The 19,931-nt window shown below is 32.7% G+C and overlaps 1 pseudogene; it reads left to right on the top strand.

Moving 5' to 3' along the window:
• The first annotated feature begins 742 nt into the window (after positions 1-742).
• Positions 743-1,591, top strand: LOC149228446 (CAAX prenyl protease 2 pseudogene; annotated as a pseudogene).
• Positions 1,592-19,931: the final 18,340 nt, after the last annotated feature.

Below are 19,931 nucleotides of genomic sequence, written 5' to 3'. Positions count from 1 at the left end.
CCCTAAACTTCTCTTGTTGCATTACAAGAAACAGAGCATGTCATTACTCTTATGCGCCATTTTGCAAAGAAGCAAGTGACATGGATAAATGTTATGCAAGGTGTAGATTCAGAACTCAGGGAAACTATTATACATGTATTAGCCTATATTGCTAGAGAAGGTCATATCTGTACTTGGCATAATACAAGGGAGACAGAAGCGCAACAAACATTAGTAGTCCACCTGCTACTACAGTCCAAGTTTGGAAGAACATGCGTGGCCACAACTGAAAGATTATGGAACGTGTCTGGAATTATTGTGGAGGATCAATCAGAGAGGAAGGTGGTTGTTGTATCTGTAATGTCAAAAATGACAGTCATAATTCCAAGGCACTTGCTTTTAAATATTCGCTGAAGGAAGAGCGTCTACAATATATCGCATCAGAGACGGATCAACTTCGACTTCATCCGCTTGTTGTTGACCGTTCTACTGAGAACTAGATCCCTATGTAATTGTGACGAAGGATACTCCAAAGGTTGGGAGGTTTCTACTTATAAAATCAATTGTAAAGTACCATTCCCAGCATAACCTTTCAGAAGTTCATGATCCCATAATTCTTAAACCAGGTTTAAGTTGTAAAGTAATTGAGACAAACGGCCCAAGATATGTTCAAGCTTTGGTTTCCTCGTTCAATTTCCATGTTTGTCCTGATGGTGTTATCTATGTTGGAGGAGATAGAATTGTCAGTGGTTTATTGAATGGCATGCATAACATAGAAGATGAGAAATATCGTGCTATTGCAATCGAAATCATTCCTGCGGGGTTAGGCAATTTACTTGAATGGACTGTATTCAGTATTAGCGATCATGTTACAACAGCTCTAACAATTATCTAGGGACACTTAATGCGCCCAAATGTGGTTGCCATCAATTGCACATATGGACTTCGAATGCATAATCTGATGCTATGGTCCTGGAATTGCATCTATTGATGGAATGCTCGAGAGCTGAGCTTTTGCCTAGTGAAAGCTTTGGATTTCATCACTGAATGGAAGCAAGAAGAACTGCAATGTTATTATGGATCAGTAGATCTAAAAGGTACATACAGAAAGTGGGCATACGCTATTGTTTCCATTGGACTGACATTCTAGCATAGCGAAACCATGTGGTGGCACCCTTGACAGAGGAACTGGTCTTTAGAGCATGCATGATACCTTTGCTTCTTCGTGGAGGCTTTCAACTTTTAAGTATCATATTTCTCTCCCCAGTATTCTTCAGCTAAGCAGATATGAACCATATTTGCGAGTTGTACTATCATCAAAAGTATGAAATTTATAGAGCTGCTCTAATTGTTGGTCTATCGTTGGGCTATACTGTATTATTTGGATGTTATGCATCTTTTCCCTTCATTTGAACAGGGCATCTAGTTGCTCCAATTGTGGCTCAAGCATGTCATGTTTACACAGGGGAAAATAGCCTCTATGGCATTTCCGATAGGTATAACAGGCTTCTTTCTGATGCTTTCTCTAGCTAGCAACCCTGTTTTATACAATTGTGATATTACTAATTGTAAGTGATGGTATGGTTTTTGCAAATGGAAATCTTGCATATGACATAATTTTAGGAGGCCTTTTCTGAGTGGATTAAACTCATTAGTGGCAACTGAAACCATGATTTTTGAAAGTATAAAAGTTTAATTAGCACAGTACAAAGTTTGACTGGTCGGGAAATGCCAGACATGTTTCTGGTGGTATTCCAGTACTATATCAAGAATGTGAGAAGTCACGGGTGATGGAAGATGGAGGTTGGTACAAGGAATATTGATGTGGAATTGACAACAATATCAAGTAATCATCATGTCGAATCGAATCCTAGTGACATAGGTTTCCAAGATAGATATGTTGTTCAAGAAATTATCAAAGAAATGGTAAGAATAGGCCCATTGATGTAAATGGGACTAAAGGTTTCAAACAGCTGGTTCTCAATGAAGTTGAGGCAGTATGTCAAAAGTACTTGAAGCAGTGAGATCCTGTTATCCGAATATCCACATCAATTCACCTTCAAAGGAATAAATAGTTGAAGTACTTGAATATATTGCTAAGAAAGGAGGACTACAACTTCCTATGGGATTCACAGGTCCTATAGCTCAACAACCTAATAGAAACTCGAGGAGAGCAATACTTTTCTTTGAGGCTTGCAAAATGCAACATCATCCTTACAAGCTACAATATCAAAGTCCATTGTATTTCTTTTGTCATATTACAAATATTTTTTTTCCATAATTATGAAAATTATAAAATGCTAAAGCCCATTTAGAATGTGATAGGTCATGGAGAATTTGAAGAGTCATGGGGAAGGTGAAGGGTCACCCTCATGCATCTAATGAAAGTGGGGAGAGGGGGCTTTTAGCACTTGAAGCTTTGACACCTAGGTAGATGTGAGTACTCTTATTCTTGGCGATTTTACACTGAGTTGTGGTGAGGCTAAGGACTTATTTTGGATATGATATGACCAACACACCCATGTACTTAAAATTGCAGCATTATTAATGAGAAGCTCATTACTCTTGACATAGATTCTCATGCACTTTCATGGTGATTGTAATGGTTGTCTAATACTTATATTATGTGTGCATGTTTTCTTTCACATGAATTATAGGTAGATGAAATAATTCATGCCTTATTGTTCAAATTGTTTGCTAAATCTTTGCTCTTTCATTCCACGCCTTACACTAGTTATTAGTTGTGAACCTGTTTGCAGTCAATTTCTAGTACTTTCTTATTCTTGTATGTCTTGGATGGTTTTAGTTAACTAACTCCTCTTGAAATGTATTTGGTCTTATTGTTGTGTTGTTATGATCTTGTACTTTGTATTGCAACATTTGCGGGCTGATTTGTCCCCACTCTTCGGGTATTTCACACTCACACTCACCTCACATTAACATCTCTTCATCTACAACCCAAGAGAAAATACCCAAACGTGGTGGCAGTTGGGCCCACATTCCTGATGGGACTCCCAATCCAAATGGTGCGAGGTCTAATTGGGACTTCACACTCAGGAGATCCCCTTACTGTTGGCAGTAAATTTAGCCCCATCAACAAGCCCACATCAACACATTGACGTTTTTCATTATTGTTTCACATGATGTAACTGATCCAATTATCCCATCTAGCAATATCATTGTATCTTTCATCCATTTTTCTTAGCCCCACTAGGGGGAAAAGCCTTTGGGAAATCATCTTGAAAACCAATTGACCTTAAACCCCATTGTTAAGGAAGAAGACTATGGACAAATTTGAAAGTATTTAGAAGGGTGTGGCCTTCCTGCTAAGAAAATTAGATGGAAAACATAACTTGTTGTATCTAGCTTCCAATGGCTCATTCAAATTTGACATTGTTGGATCCATCATTCAGCTGATTCTCAACTATGTATAGTTCTTAGTGTAGGAATCCAATGGCACTATTGCTCCACTCTTTGTAGCCCTTCTTATAATCCCTTGGTTGACCTAGTTCTAGTTTTTACCCCAGAGGACTTGTCCTCATTATTGGTATGAAACCCATCCTTCCCAAATAACACATTCCCCACAATTCACTTCTACAACCTTATGGGCACACTATCATATCCTATCACAACTGAGAACAAGTTTCACGATTGGAATCTTGCGACCTTAACAAAGAGTCTTTCTCAAATCTAACATTGCCATCCATCATATCTATACTTGATATCAATAGAAATGAAAATTTGATCCACAAATCCATGAATAAATTCAAGATTTTCTTTGTGGATCCAAGCATCCAAGAAACATACCTCTGTGACTTCGTCGTGTAAGCTAAACAATCGAGGATTTATCTAGTAAGGAAACACTAATACCACTCTTACTATAGAGTCCAAACCAACCTAGCTTTGATGCCATATGTTACAAACTAAAAAGACAAATATCAAAACAACACAAAATGCATGCACATAGAAGCATTAAAGATTTATCCTAGAAACCTTTAACGAAATAAACCAACACCCAATAGATATCTATCATCTTTGACCAAATTGGCCAAGTTAAGAAAATACAAACCAATTGATGAATCTTACAATGAAGTTCTTAAAGCCTTTAAATACATTTCATGATATCAAATACCACGGGTTATCTAATACCATAGGCTTGTAAACCACCATTAGTAAACACATTAATGACTAACTCAATTTTATCTTAACCACTCTATGACATAGTCAAGATTAATCCAATAAGTAGAAGGCTTCACACATACACATTCCTTGACACCAAAAATTCACCTTCCAAACGGATATTATGTGCCTTTAACAATTCGTGTTTCTGAATACTTGTAGATTTAGGTTCTATGCTTTCATTGAGGGTGAAAATTCATCACTCTTGTATCGATTCTCTTTCTATGGATTTCAAAGTTGTTGACAAATTTATTGTTTTCACCCCCCATTTCCAACCATATAGCCCCACTCTTCATCCTCCATTATGCTTCTCTATGACCTGATGACTTTCTTTGTATTTTGTAGACTCTTTAGCTTCAATTTCTCTTCTTCATTGAACACGTCTTTTGGGTCTTGCTAAAATAATTATTCTATTTTGAACTCCACTATTTTTTAACTCCTTGTCGATATGCTTTATTTAGTAGAACCCCATGTTGATATTGCTACCATTATTTTCTTTAGGGTTGTTGCGAACTGATACCTTGTTGATTCCTTTGAAGTTTTATCATACCCAAGCCATTCATCTTTAACTAACTTCAAGCATTCCTTATCTACTGACCATGTATGATTAAATTTAAAGGGATTAACTAACTAGGAATCTTGTTTGTCTATTTGTAATAGGATGGGAAGATGACCAAAATTACCTCCACCTCTACTCAAGATATAACCCTATCCACGTCCATTATTAAATTATCAAATATCAGGAATATATCAATCCTTGTTGAGACATATTCTTACCCTACTCTATTGTTTCCCTAGGTAGGCACAAGATTTTTGAGTTCCACGTCCACTAGCCCTACTTATTCTATCTTATACTCAAAAATCTGCTAGTTTATCTTGCCTTGCAACTTCCGCCCCCCCACGCCTTTTATTTTCTTAAATTAAAGTAAACATATCCTTGTAAGATAACCCTTTCATGCTTTAAATAATCCAGTTAGAATAGTTCTTCTCTAAAAGGTCTCCTATCATCATAAGGCCCATAGCAATTGATCACCATAATTTTTTCACCTAGCTCTTGGACCAAGAACTATATGCAAAGATAAACCTACTAGCAATCTTACAAATCTCCTTGCTAGTATCCCTCTTCCATAGAATTTACCATTGTATCTTTGTAGTCTACATGCACCACGATTACAACTATAAACCTCCTCCTTCATTTAGCCATCATTCCTTTGACTAGATGTCTTCCCTCCACAAAACATTGCATAAGCTTAATCTATGGCCCACTCAACACTCAACAACCATTGGTAGCACCACTCTACATCAACATTACAGGACCACGAATCTTTCTATCTACATTCATCTATATACCTACAAAATAATCCTCTCTAGAAAAATCAAATAGAGAAATGAAACACTCTCCTACACTAATTTTGTATGACAACAATAGTCAAATCTTAGATTCTTCTCATTCTTTGGCCTTGGAGGAGTTCTTGGAGAACTACTCACACAAGCCTCTCACCTCAAGATCCCTATTAGATTTGATGCCATATTAGAAAATAAGTGGATAGTTTCCACAATAAAGTTTGTTGATTATTTTTTTCAATGATGTAATCATGCACATATAAATACATGAATACTTGTCTAAAGTTAGACACACTACCTTATCACAATTATAACTTAGTTGAGAGAATATATCGACCATGCACTAACCTAGGATCGAAGTTCACTCTCATCTAACAACCACCTAAAAGAACTCAAGAATGTTAATCACATAGAAATGCTCTCTACTTAACAATAATCAATAAAATAACAAACAAACTATGTGACTAAATACTAGCGCATAAGACAAGTATGAGTGAACTATTATGGTACCCATCCCTAATGAGCACATGTCTTATCTAATAAGATCTTCACTATTATTTGGTCCACTATTGTGTGCTCTATTATTGCTAGAATCATGTGGTCTTCCTTAAGTTGTTTACTTTCCTCTTTTCAAGTCACTATAATTCTTTGATGACTTGATATAACATGCCTTGTTTTTTTTTTGAGTTATTAATGGCAGTTGTAACTCAAAATAAGGATTTAATATGAAATTGTCTAGGATCTCTCCTACTAAAGAAAGAGTAGGAAAGATGTCATGGAAAAACGGAAACTTCATTACATTAAAACTTCTTTCTTTCCCATCTTGTCCCCTTCCCCATTTTTCCTAATGGCTTGTAGTTTCATTCATAATAAATGAATGGATGGATTGAATATAAGTTGGATTAGAGTGAGATACTACATATTTCTTTACTTGATAACCAACATAGGTCCATCTTAAGTACGTATCTAATATGAGTCGAGAGGGATCAAATTTCTTCATATACAAACTTCTTTAGAGTGTAAAATACAATGTGTTATTTTTCATTGTTTAAATTGTATTTTTGAATGCTATATAGAGTATATATAAGACCAAATATATGTTTTAACCAAAAAAAAAAAATCATAGTATATACATAATTTTTTTTAAATGATATATAACATATACATAATTGACATTAAAATATTTTATTGATAACCCACATTGTTAAAATCTTTTATTGATAATCCACATTGATTTTTATTCTTATTTTTATATACAACATTAATATATATATATATATATATATATATATATATATATATTGTTAAAATAAGTGATCCTCCCATAGAGGCATTGGGGGTATAGCTTGTTACATTAAGAAGAACATCTCTACCCATGCTAGGATTTATAAAAACGACCCTTACAACCAATATAGTTGGATAGAAATTACTGACATTTATGATAAAAAGACCTACATAGCAATATGTTATTTCCCCCTCATCAATTCTAACTTCTATAAGAAAAAGAGTCTAGATAAAAATAGTCCTTACAATGGTTTAGAGAATGATATTTCTAGCCTAAGGAATGAAAGCAATATCCTTTTAATGGGTGAATTTAATGCTCGAACTTCAAGTAACCAAGCTATTCTTTTAAGCAATCATTCTAACCCTAATCCTCTTTGGTTAGACGAAGACCTTCCTCTGGCTAGCCAGTATAAAAGGAGCTCTAAAGACCCGGGGAGAATTTGTTTGGGTCGGAACTAGTCAAGCTCTGTAGTGCTCAGGATCTCATAATTTGCAACAGTCTAAAGAAGTGGCCCAATTCTAGCTAGATGACCTGCATCCATGGGCTTGGTAGCAGCGTGGTAGACTATGTTATCTTCGATCTCTCTCTATACAACGAAATAACAAATTTTGACATCTTAAATGACCAGGACCCTGACTTTGATCATAGGTCTTTACTTATAACTCTCAATTTTTTCATGCATAGAGATTCCATAGAAGATAATCCTTATAGCCAAAAGAAGTTAATCTTTGATAGAAATAAAAAAGATCTCTTTCTAAATGAATTAAAATCTAATTTGCTTCCTTTATCTAGGATAGACAACATAGAAGATCTCTATCATAATTTTACTACAACCCACTCATATTCTATTAACAAGTTCTCAATTGAAGTTTCAAGTAATAAAAGAAATAGAAAAACCAACCCAAGGTATGACAAAGATTGTAAAAGTGCGAGGAGAGAAATTAAGGAAGTTGTCTATGAATCTCTTAAAATTGGCAAGATAAAAATATACAAAGCCCTAACTAAAAGGAAGAAAAGGTAGTATATTCGTAAAAGAAAAGAGAATCTCTTACACCTCTCTAAGGTAGCCCCTAAGAAATTCTGGAGGCAGATTCTAACTAGGAAAACTAAAGATAATAATAAAATTGCTTTACACGACTGGAATTCCCATCTTAAAAAGCTTTATGAATCTCCAAATGTCATGGATAACTTTGAAACGCTGCTCACAACGAAAGAAGTTTTCTCATTAGAAGACATTGATTTTGGCGTTAATCGCTTGGCTAATGGGAAAGCTAAGGAATTTGAAGGTTACCAGGCAGAAATCTTAAAAAAGGGAGGTCCTGTCCTCATGCCCCACATTGACAAGCTTTTCAATCAAGCGGTCAAGCAAGGGTTCCCTAAACCATGGACTCAAAGCCTCATTATCCCTATTTTTAAAAGTTGGGATACAAATAACCCCTCTAATTATCAGACAATTATGATCAGCCCTCTCCTAGCCAAGTTATATGGTATTATTTTGGAAAGGAAGTTGAGCATATGGCTTGAAAGTGAAGGTAAGCGGGCTAAAGGCCAAGCGGGTTTTAGAAAGAAGCACTCAACAACAGACCACCTCATTACACTTAGGATCATTGTGGACGAATGCCGCAATGATAAATCCAATCTATTTTGTTGCTTTGTGGACTTTAGAAAGGCTTTCGATACGGTTCCTAGAAACAACCTTTGGAACAGATTAGAAGAGCTAAAGGTTCCTTTTGAGTTGAGAGCTGCTGCTATAAGGTTGTACGAGAATGTAATTACCAAGTTAAAGAGCAATGAGGGGTGGTCGAAAGATATCAAGTGTAATATCAGAGTTAAACAAGGTTGCCCCCTCTCCCTTACCCTATTTGGCATTTACACCGACAAGCTAGAAGATTGTTTAGAGGAAGCGGGATGTGTTGGCACGATCTTAGCTGGGATAGTCATCATCCTTCTTCTCTATGCTGAAGATATTGTTGAAAATGCAACAAGATGATGGAGCTTAGTGAAAAGGAGTCACCTTCACTAAGTGTGCCCGCAAGCTATTTTTGGCGCAAAGTCTATTTTTAGACTATGTCTATTTTTTAGACATATGGATCATGGTCTATGAGTTGAAGGATGCTATTTGTGGATGATTGGTCATGTTGGTAAAAATAGATGAACTTTTATTTTTAGACATATGGGCGGAGTCTATTTTTAGACTGCCAGTCTAAATATAGAACAGTCGAATATTATTAGCTCTTAATAATATTTGGACTATAAACATTATCTTATCCTCTTGGAGCACTTCAGTTCGAGCTACGGATGTGGCACATGCAACTGCCAAAAGGAAATACGCTTTTCTTATGGGTCAGTTGAGCTATTGCATGATGGACTTCAGTTAGAACTCAACTGATTGAGTTTGGTGGAGTTGATTGAGGAGTTGATGGAGTTGTGTTCAGTTTGACTTAGTTGAACTAGTTGTATTTAGTTTAACTGCAGAATACACTAGTGATGAGTGATGTGAATTAATTATTAATTAATTCACTAATTATTAACTCATAAAGCAACTAAAGAATACATCAGTTAACTCAGTGCATGGACAGTTCAGTGGAGACAGGTGTTAGAGGTGGAGACTACTATCAATTGTGACTATAGTTGTGCATGAGATTTGCACAATCAATGATTGAGATTGCCAATGAGGATTGCGCAGTACAAGCCAAGGAAAATGAGCTTGGATCATTCCTATTCTCACATACGATTGCACAGTAGAGGCAGGCAGACAACGGAGGAGATTTGAACCTGTGACTTGATTCAGATCTGAGTTAGTTTGTGTGTAGCAGGTGGAGATAGTATTGAGTACTTGTGAGGAGTATTGTACTATGTATTGTTACATGTTCTCTATCATTATAATATACAAATAGTTGGGGGTTTTCAGCTGTATGCTTTCCCCAGTACATATTGTGTTAATGTGCACATGCGATTGATGTTTCATTGTTTTTAATTCCGCAAAATTGATGATCAACGTAGACGAGGTTATGTATTATGCATGCATTCCGCAAATAATGTATAATCAGGATAATCTCTGTGAATAAGTGTTATATTATTCAAAAATTTTACAGATATTGTTCTTCTCGCAAGGTGCCCATCTGATCTTGATAAGCAACTTATACTTATTAAGGATTTCTGCTCTACGATAGGTATGATTGTTAACACTGACAAAACAAAAGTTATGATTATCAAATCCAAGAAGGACACTTACACTAATTTTATGTATGGCAATAGTAACTTGGAGGAAGTGTCTTCCTAGAAGTACCTAGGAATTGATATTCATCACAAGCTCAACTGGAACTATAGCATTGAGAAAAGGATTAATGGGGGATGGAAAGCTTATTTTGGTCTTGAAAATAATTGTAAAACAGAAAACCTCGTAATGTGGGATAGAAAGAAGTTCCTCTTTGAAACTTTAGTCACTCCGGTTATCTTATATGGATGTGAGGTTTGGGGTTGTAGCATCTCTAGAGAATCCTGGAGAAAGATTGAGAAAATCCAGAAGCGTTTTATAACGTATAACCTCAAAATTAAAAGCAACACATCCTATCCTATTCTCCTTATAGAAGTGGGTATTTCCCCTATCAAGATCCTAGCTATGACTAGGCTTATGTTGTACAAGCACAAACTCAATAACATAGGAGAACATAGACTTCCTAAGCTAGCTTTAAATTCCAGCCAAAACCACCTAAGGCTCAAACGAGGTTGGTATAAAGACACCAGGGCCTGGTTAAACCATTAGGAGATCGACGAGAATGTTGCATTGCAAAACATTAATAATATTAAAAATATTGTTACTTCTAAGTTCAAAGAAAAAATGTGGTGTGAGAAAGATTTAGCGGCTAAAAGAAAATTAAGATATTATAAGGACATCATCAACCCCACCCCAGAAGATCAAAAGTATCTCTCTGTTTTAACTAGCTCAAAGAAGAAAATTAATATAGCCAAGATTAGAACGAACTCTCATGAGCTCCATAGTGAAACGGGTCGTTGGGCAATTCCTAAAACACAATGGATGGAAAGGTTCTGCCATCTCTGTGAGAATATGAACATCGAGGATGAAAATCACTTCCTCTTAGAGTGCCTCGCGTACAACCACATTAAATCTCAGTTTCAAAATCTTTGTTGCAATACTGACCTTCCTAGCCTTTTACGTTGTCAAAATTACAATGAGCAGTGAGCTCGAGAGGCTTCTCTCTAAGATTTTTGAGCATAGGAATAAAATCTTAAATCAAACTAAATAATTCGTTTCTTTAGGTCCGATAGACCAAAGTTTGGTCTCACTGGATGTTAACCATCATCATCATCACCATCTAGATATATATGAAGTTGATATCCACATAAATTAGTTAAACTAAATCTTCAAATAATTTATTTAAATCTATTGTTAAAATATTTTTGAAAAGTATAAGATTTAAACATTTTACTTATAATTTTTTTATTTCCAACATTATTTTTCTATTTATAGTATAATTTTTATTTTTTTCTAAAAATGCACATGTCAACTCAACGAACAGAGAGAGACGGACAAACTTACACATCTCCTCACACTGGGTTGTAGAATGAACCTCTCGACTCAATAAAAAAAATTATTGAAACCAATCTAATAAAAAAATATTTTCTTTTTCTTGATATTTGTATAAATATATAATAAATATATTACATTAATTTTAAAAATAATAAATAATATTTTTTTATTAAAATATACATGTCCTCGATAAAAGTAATATATTAAATATGATAAAAATATAGCCTAACCAAACTTACTTATATATATATAATAAAAAAAATATGAAAAAAAAAACTCATCGATTTGAAATTCCCATTATGTGAAAAATGATTTTTATTATTTAGTATAATTCTTAGCCATCAATAATTCCAAGATATGATAAACCTTTAATTAATGATTAAAACATACCCGGTTTAATGAAAAAAGAGTCGTCTTGAAAAAGGGAACATACCCAGTTTAAAGAAAAACGAGTTGTTTTGAAAAATGGACAATGCAGTGCCAAAGAATATTTTTATTTCCCACACAATTTAACGTCTTTAAAAAGGAAATATATTAATTATTTTCATATACGTTTATAATCTATTAAAACGGGAGTAATTTTGTAAAAGTAATTTTTTTTTTTCGACAAGGCTGGTTGAATATAATGCTGATATTTATGATAAAGTAAGAAAATATTATGTTTTTTTTTTAATAATTAAGTTGGGTTTAGATTTTAGGTTAGGAATAATTATTTGTTTGGTTATGTTTTTAAGGGAATAATTATTTGATTCGTTAAGTTTTTATTATATTGGTGTAAATTTTAATTTTTTGAAATAATTTTAATTTTTGTAATTAATTTTTATTTTTAATGTGAAATAAAATTTATATTGAATTTTTTTAATTATAATTAAATATAAATTATTTTAAAAATTGAATAAATCAAATTTTATATTAAAATAATCATCTGAGCTTATATAAATATTTTCGGAAAAAATCACATCATAAATCTAGATCTCATCAACCCCAAGGACATGAAGGGTGTCTATATGATTCCTTGTTCCTGCGGAACCCCCTACATTGGTGAGACTGGACGCTCTATTAATCAAAGGATTAATGAGCACGCAGCTGACCTAAAACATGGGAGAACCAAGTCCTCTGCACTGGCGGAACATGTGGAGAAGACTAAACATCATGTTTGCATTGAAGAAGCCTGAGTGATTGCTAAGGTTGCACAATTTCATCATTGGAAATTTAGGGAAGCTATTGAGATTGAAAAAAGGCCTAGTAATCTCAATAGGGACGACGACTGGAAGATCAGTAGTTGCTAAATCCCTGCCTTTTCTTCCGAGTCATATCTCCCCTCTTCAACGCCTCCCCCTCTATTAATGACTCGAACTAAAATCCTTTTCCCCCTTTCCTTTTCTTTAAGATTACCCTTGTCTTACTCTACTGATGAATATTTCCCCTCCCCCACCCCCCTTTTAAATAATAAGTTTTGGTTCTCTTTAGATAACTTATTGAATAAGTTACATTAAAATGTTTCCCAAAACCATTATTAATAAAATATTACTATTAAGATTACCATTGGCTTAGCTAACTAAAATGAATTAATATTACATATTATAAGATTATGATTTAAATAGTAAGTTTATTACTACTATAATATCACGATATTTTAATAATATTTAAGATTAATATAATATTAATATTATTTCGTATTAAAGAATACTATAAAACATTAATGATATACCTTAATAATATTATTATAATTCAAATTGCCTTTGTTATAACTAACTAAATGAGTTAATATTACCCATTATAAGATTATTATTTAAATTTATAATGATAAAAATATTACCACTATTATATAATGATAATAATTTAATAATATTTAGTATTATTAATTTTAATGATAGTATTATATCCACACTTTTAATTTATAACTTTTAACTCAAAAAAGTTTTTAAACCAAAAAATTATTAAATGGAATTATAAAATATTAATGTTTTTTGATAATAATATTATAACTAATAATTTTGACCAATCTAACTGTTTCTTTATCAATTATGACCTTGGTCCAATTAAGTCCTATATAGCCGTTTTTCCAGTCAAACCTAACCGTTGGAAGATCTGCCATCCCTATTTAACATGGAGCCATGATCTGATTTTTTCAACTTGTCCTGACGATGAACCACACTCATTGGTTCGAAATGCGACGACAAAGATTTTATGATGTGATTTTTCCGAAAATATTTCTATATCACAAAAGCTTAAATTCAAATAATCATCATTAAAACTTTTTCAATTAATATCACAAAATATATATTAAAGCATTTTTTCTATTTCACTATTTTTCAATCAAAGGTCATATAAGTGACAAGGTGATTTTGGGTCACAAAGGTGATTTTGGGTCACAAACATCATTCAATTAATATCACAAAATATATATTAAAGCATTTTTTTCTATTTCACTATTTTTCAATCAAAGGTCATATAAGTGACAAGGTGATTTTGGGTCACAAAGGTGATTTTGGGTCACAAACATCATTCATGTGTAACATTAGTTGGTTGTACTCCAAGGATCCCTCCTCTCTCAATATTGGACTTCCATAATTTTGATATGTTCTTTGTGGCTCTTAGTGTAAATCTTTCAAATAAAGATACAACTATTTCCCCTCCAAAATGGGCAGTAACCAGACCCTCCAAAATTACTCTAAATTGGTTTGCAACCATCTTTCCAAACCCCTTGACATTTATTCATGTTCCATGTATTCATACAATATACAACCTTGTTTGTTGACTTTTTCAACCACCCCACTCAAAAACAATATTATTTTTACTATGAATGAACCTTCTTTCTCACATTTAGCTATCAATTCCTTACCACAAGGAGCAAAAAATGGATATGCCTCTCCCACCTCCATTGGACCATCATTGGATATGAACACTGTTTGCCATTCCATGATCCTGAACTTTTATCTTTGATTTCAATGGGGACCTGCTCATGTTCTAAGTACTGTGACTTATAGAAATAAATTCGCAACATTGTTCGTACATTTTGTGGGTTTTAAAATTTATAAAGTTGTTTATTTTTTATTTTTTATTTTTTTTTCTTTACCATTTCTCGAATATTTTGGAAAATTAATAGGAAAAAATAAAATGAAATATACAATTTTGATTGTATTTTGAAAATCTAATGAATATAAATAAATCAACTATTTAACTTTGTTCTTCTTAATCCTATTTATCAAATTTCTAAAATATTCTAAAATTTACAATCTATATCTAAACCATAATTACCAAATTCTTTCTTTAGATTTTGCCCATAAAAAATCAAATAGTTTTACACTGAGAAGGATTACATGGCTAGATACATTAAAGCTAAGGATGTGGAGATCAACACTAATTTAATAACGTTTTTCTTTATCTAAACCATAAAAGAAAATTAATAATGTTTTTCTTTGTTCAAATCATAAAAGAAAATTAATGAATTGTCGCTTATATTCTTCATAATAAAGTAAAAAGGACCAATCTACAGGGAAATCAAAGCAATAAGCACCCTTATTTAGAAAGAGCTTAAATTACAAAGTCGAGAAAGACGAATGAACAGGCAAACCAAAGCAATCGACACCCTTATTTAGGAAGACCTTAAAGTACATGATCTTAAAATATATGGATGGTTTTTTTAAATATACTATCCAATTTGGAATTCAATTTTAGTACTATATGTGAATTCAATTCAAACTTGGTAATTATGATTTAAACATTTGAGTATATTTGATTCAAACTAGGTGACTATATTTGATTCAAACTTAGTAACTATGATCTACACATTCGAGTATATTTAATTAATGTACGTGCTCATGATAGACCTTAAAGTACATGATCCTAAAATATATGGATGGTTTTTTAAATATATTATCCAATTTGGAATTCAATTTTAGTACTATATGTGAATTCAATTCAAACTTGGTAATTATGATCTAAACATTCGAGTATATTTGATTCAAATTAGGTGACTATATTTAATTCAAACTTGGTAACTATGATCTACACATTCGAGTATATTTGATTAATGTACATACTCGTGATAGCCAATGTAAATTGTAAGAGGAATAGACGAAGTGCAAAGAATTTCTGGGAAAGAGACGAGTGTGAAAGGAACCACCAACCCCTGCTGCAAAGTAACGCTGATTCTCGTGCTCTGCCATTGATATGATCTTTCCATCATCATCCAATAGCTTGATAGACATGCCTCTTTCCCAAATATAGGGGATACCACAGGAGCAAGGAATAAGGTAGACCCCTTCTGTGTCCTTAGGGTCAATAGGGTCCTTAAAAGAACTAAGAGAATTTTTTGTGTCCTTAAGATCAATAGAGTCCTTAAGAGATCTAAGAGAATTTTTAATGGTGTTGAGAGACTTGAACGAAGAAGATACATTAATTTTCCTAAGGATATGGGCAATTCTATCCGTGGTTCCTTGGATATACGGGAGATGAACACTAGAGATAGGATCAACATTAGGGATAGGATCAACATAAGCAAGTTTAACTCTAAAAACAATTCTTAACCTAACTCTGGTTCTACATTATTTATTATTGCTATATTTCTAATTAATGGAAATAAGCCTTCCTCCCACAAACAATGATCTTATAAGATTGGTAATAATAATATTAAATAAATAATTATTAAAATATATTGAAATAAAATATTTTAAATTAAATTATTCCCAACAATTAGTTTTCAACTAAATATATTTTTTGGGAATAAGTCAACCCCTAACGAATAATACTATATAGAGTGATATTATTAAATAATTATTTTATATAAATGGATAATTTTGAAAGATAATATTTTATATCTAATTATTGCATAACAGCTAGTTTTTAACTAATTATTTAATATTTTAATAGATATTTCCCTTCCACCAATTCTTAAATAATTTTTAAACTAACTTACCAACAACTAATTTCTAATGGCTAACTCTAGGCAATGATGCGTGCTAATTTCTAATGGCTAACTTTGGGCAATGATGCATCCATGCTATTTATATCTATAGATCGATTGATTTCTCACCTTGTCATGAGGATGAATCACATTAATTGGTTCAAAACGTCGACCAAATCCTAACTATGAGATTAATCCGAAAGACTTATATCTACATTATGGATCACAAAAGTCTTAGATCTAACAATATAAATAATTGCGCAAGTGTCAAACCACTTATTATATAATAAAAGTTTATTAAAAGTTTGAAAATATATGAAAATTTATTTCCAATATAATGAGGACTTTAGAAGCAAAATGGAAATATTTTCTAAAATTTAATTATGCAACCTTGTTCTTATATTTTCTAGAATTCAGAAAATATAATTTCTAATAATATAGAAATTTTAATATAATATTATTATTATATTATATTATAAGGCATCACTCAACAACAGACCACCTCGTTACGCTTAGGATCATTGTGGAGGAATGTCGTAATGATAAATCCAATTTATTTTGTTGCTTTGTGGACTTTAGAAAGGCTTTCGATACGGTTCCTAGATACAACCTTTGGAATAGATTAGAAGAGCTAAAGGTTCCTCTCGAGTTGAGAGCTGCCGCTATAAGGTTATACGAGAATGTAATTGCCAAGCTAAAGAGCAATGAGGGGTGGTCGAAAGATATTAAGTGTAACATCGGAGTTAAACAAGGTTGCCCCCTCTCCCCTACCCTATTTGGCATTTACATCGATAAGCTCGAAGGCTATTTAGAGGAAGCAGGATGTGATGGCACGATCTTAGCTAGGATAGTCATCATCCTTCTTCTCTATGCTGATGATATTGTTCTTTTGGCAAGGTGCCCATCTGATCTTGATAAGCAACTCAGGCTTCTTAAGGATTTGTACTCTACCATGGGTATGACTGTTAACACTGACAAAACAAAAGTTATGCTTATCAAATCCAAGAAGGACACTTACGCTAATTTTATGTATGACAATAATAACTTGGAGGGAGTGTATTCTTACAAGTACTTAGGAATTGATATTCATCACAAGCTCAACTGGAACCATAGCATTGAGAAAAGGATTAATGGGGGGTGGAAAGCTTATTTTGGTCTTGAAAATAATTGTAAAACATCAAACCTTGTAATGTGGGATAAAAAGAAGTTCCTCTTTGAAACTTTAGTCACTCCTGTTATCTTATATGGCTGTGAGGTTTGGGGTTGCAGCATCTCCAGAGAATCATGGAGAAAGATTGAGCAAATCCAGAAGCGTTTTATAACTTATAACCTGAAAATTAAAAGTAATACACCCTATCCTATTCTCCTTATAGAAGCAGGTATTTCCCATATTGAGAGCGTAGCTATGATTGGGTTTCTGTTGTACAAGCACAAACTCAATAACATAGACGATCACAGACGTCCTAAGCTAGCCTTAAATTCCAGCCAAAACCACCTAAGGCTCAATCGGGGGTGGCATAAAGACACAAGGGCCTGGTTAAACTATTGGGAGATCAATGAGAATGATGCATTGCAAAACATAAATAACATTAAAGATATTGTTACTTCTAAGTTCAAAGAAAAAATGTGGTGTGAGAAAGATTTAGCGGCTAAAAGAAAATTAAGTTATTATAAGAAGGTCATCAACCCCACCCTAGAAGATCAAAAGTATCTCTCTATTTTAACTAGCTCAAAGAAGAAAATTAATATAGCAAAGATTAGAACAAATTCCCATGACCTCCATAGTGAAACAGGTCGTTGGGCAGTGCCTAAAACTCCATGGATGGAAAGGATCTGCCATATATGTGAGAATAGGATCATCGAGGATGAAAACCACTTCCTCTTAGAGTGCCCCGCGTACAACCACATTAGATCTCAGTTTGACAATCTTTGTTACAATAGTGACCTTCCTAGCTTTTTACAATGTCAAAATTATAGTGAGCTGGGGAGGCTTCTCTCCAAGCTTTTTGAGCATAGGAATAAAATATTAAATCAAAATAAATAATTTGTTTCTTTAGGTCTGATAGACCAATGTTTGGTCTCAACGGACGTTAACCACCATCATCATCATTAAGTTAATTTATATAATTTAAAAAAAAATAATTTAATAGTTAAACAATATAAAATATTTTTTTGTCAATAAATATGAATTCAACTTAATATTGTATTTAATTAAAAGAAAATTAAAAAATGCATATTTAAATGTTTTAATTTTTTTTTTAAATTAAATTTAAAATAAGTGATTATTATATTGATAAGGGTTTTTATAAAATGTTAATTTTTTTTTTTTTAAATAGCAAAATTTACATTTAGTTATGAAATCAAAATAAAATAATAAATAACCAATTATAAATAACTGAATAAAATAATAAATAACTAACATAAATAATTGACAAACACATTTTATAAAGGAAAAATGATACAAATCAAATTAATTTAATAAATGGTATTTCTAAAGGAGTTGTCTTTAGTGCGACTTTTTGAACTTTCTGGTGCCTGTGAAATCTTGATTTGGGTTATGTAAACTGGTTTTTTCGCTGTATATATGGATTCAACAACCTCTAAAACCCCTAAGGTACTTAGGTTGTGCAGGATTACCCATCAAACTTGTGATTTCAACAAATTCTTGCTATTTTTTAGAAAAATTAGACCGGAAAAACCCACTCGAAAAACTCCCAAAACAATCACACTAAAACAACTTGATTTCTAAATCCTGAAAAAGTAAAACTGACTCTTAATAAGATTAACGTCAACTTCATAATATTAACATCTACATTAACATGCACATGGGTTGGTTACGTAAACGAAGTGAGAGAACACATTTTTTGAAAACCGACTTAGTTGAATTCCGTGAATTAATCTGTTGTCAAATTAATCCACCGTGAGCCCATCCAATGTCCTCTTTATATCATCACAAAGCTTATCTAGATCGTTTTTGTGCACATACATACAACTAAAGGGTCTAGTAGATCTCTTCTATGCGTATATATACTAGGAAAAATCAGCACAATTGGTAACATTTTACATCGAGGAGTTATTCACCGTCATGGTCGAGGGATAAAGATAATGAAAGCCGAGTTTTCCTACGATTGTTTTTTAATGAAATGAGATCCTCACGAGGCAATTATCAAGGAAAGAATAACTAGATAAAGATAATGAAAGCCAGTTTTCTTACTATTGGTTTTTTTAATGAAATGAGATCCTCACGAATTTGTGCAATTATCAAGGAAATAAAAATTGATATGATTTCAATGGTACTATTTTATCACAAATTACAAAGCAGGTTCCGATAGCACATTTAAAATTACAAGATAAATATTAATAATTTTTTTTAATAAATAAAAAATTAATTTTTAAAGTTTTATTTTGTAAAATTGAAAATGATTTATTTTATTTGACCAAAATAATAGGTAGTCAACATATTACCAAATGCATAAATAAAATAAATGTTTTAATTTCCATTTATATATGTTTTTTATTACAAATAAATTCAAAAATAAAAGTGTATTTCCTTATGCTATCTTGTTAAGTGAAATAAGGGTTGCTCCCATTGAAGAGATTGCTATGGTGCGAGTCATAAGGTATGTAAAAAAAATGAGCAAATGGAGGAAGGAAAATGGCCTATAGTTGTCTTTAATGACATA

The sequence above is a fragment of the Pinus tabuliformis genome, chromosome J (assembly GCF_031772625.1).
Source record: "Pinus tabuliformis cultivar Carrire ecotype Pingquan chromosome J, CPIR1, whole genome shotgun sequence".
NCBI lineage: Eukaryota > Viridiplantae > Streptophyta > Pinopsida > Pinales > Pinaceae > Pinus > Pinus tabuliformis.
The sequence above is the reverse complement of the archived record's forward strand: the minus strand, read 5'-3'. Positions and strand labels throughout refer to the sequence as shown.